The sequence below is a fragment of the Arachis duranensis genome, chromosome 5, assembly GCF_000817695.3.
Source record: "Arachis duranensis cultivar V14167 chromosome 5, aradu.V14167.gnm2.J7QH, whole genome shotgun sequence".
Classification (NCBI taxonomy): domain Eukaryota; kingdom Viridiplantae; phylum Streptophyta; class Magnoliopsida; order Fabales; family Fabaceae; genus Arachis; species Arachis duranensis.
The window spans coordinates 71,220,173-71,221,165 of record NC_029776.3 but is presented as its reverse complement, the minus strand read 5'-3'; the positions used below and the strand labels follow the sequence as shown (position 1 = coordinate 71,221,165).

At 40.0% G+C, this 993-nt stretch overlaps 1 non-coding gene across 1 annotated transcript; it reads right to left on the bottom strand.

Moving 5' to 3' along the window:
* Positions 1 to 651: 651 nt before the first annotated feature.
* On the bottom strand, positions 652 to 759 carry LOC127748079 (small nucleolar RNA R71). The gene has a single exon (XR_008010022.1). It is a non-coding gene; the product is annotated as a small nucleolar RNA R71 (small nucleolar RNA).
* Between the last annotated feature and the right edge of the window lie 234 nt (positions 760 to 993).

Below are 993 nucleotides of genomic sequence, written 5' to 3'. Positions count from 1 at the left end.
CTTGTTCGAATTTCCTCCTTCTTCTATTATTTTCTTCTTCTACTCACATAAAGGAATATCTATACTATGACATAGAGGATTCCTCTTTTTTTCTGTTCTCTTCTTTTTTATATGAGTAGGAGCAAGGACAAGGACCTTCTTGTTGAAGCAGATCCTGAACCTGAAAGGACTCTAAAGAGGAAGCTAAGAGAAGCTAAAACACAACACTCTGAAGAGGACTTTACTGAAATTTTCGAAAAAGAAGGAGAGATGGCCGAACCCAATAACAATGGTGGAGGTGCAAGGAAGATGCTTGGTGACTTTATTGCACCAAATTCCAACTTCCATGGAAGAAGCATCTCAATCCCTGCCATTGGAGCAAAAAATTTTGAGCTAAAGCCTCAATTAGTTTCTCTGATGCAACAGAATTGCAAGTTTCATGAACTTCCATCAAAAGATCCTTTTCAGTTCTTAACTTAATTCTTGCAGATCTGTGATACTGTTAAGACCAATGGGGTTGATCCCGAGGTCTACAGGCTTATGCTTTTCCCTTTTGCTGTAAGAGACAGAGCTAGAATATGGTTGTACTCTCAACCTAAAGATAGCCTGAACTCTTGGTATAAGCTGGTCACGGTTTTCTTGGCCAAGTTCTTTCCTCCTCAAAAGCTGAGCAAGCTTAGAGTGGATATTCAAACCTTCAAACAGAAAAAAGGTGAATCCCTCTATGAAGCTTGGGAGAGATACAAGCAATTGACCAAAAAGTGTCCTTTTGACATGCTTTCAGAATGGAGCATCCTGGATATATTCTACGATGGTCTGTCTGAATTGTCTAAAATGTCATTGGACCATTCTGCAGGTGGATCTATTCACATGAAGAAAACGCATGCAGAAGCTCAGGAACTCATTGACATGGTTGCAAATAACCAGTTCATGTACACTTCTGAAAGGAATCCTGTGAGTAATGGGATGCCACAGAGGAAGGGAGTTCTTGAAATTGAAGCTCTGAATGCCATA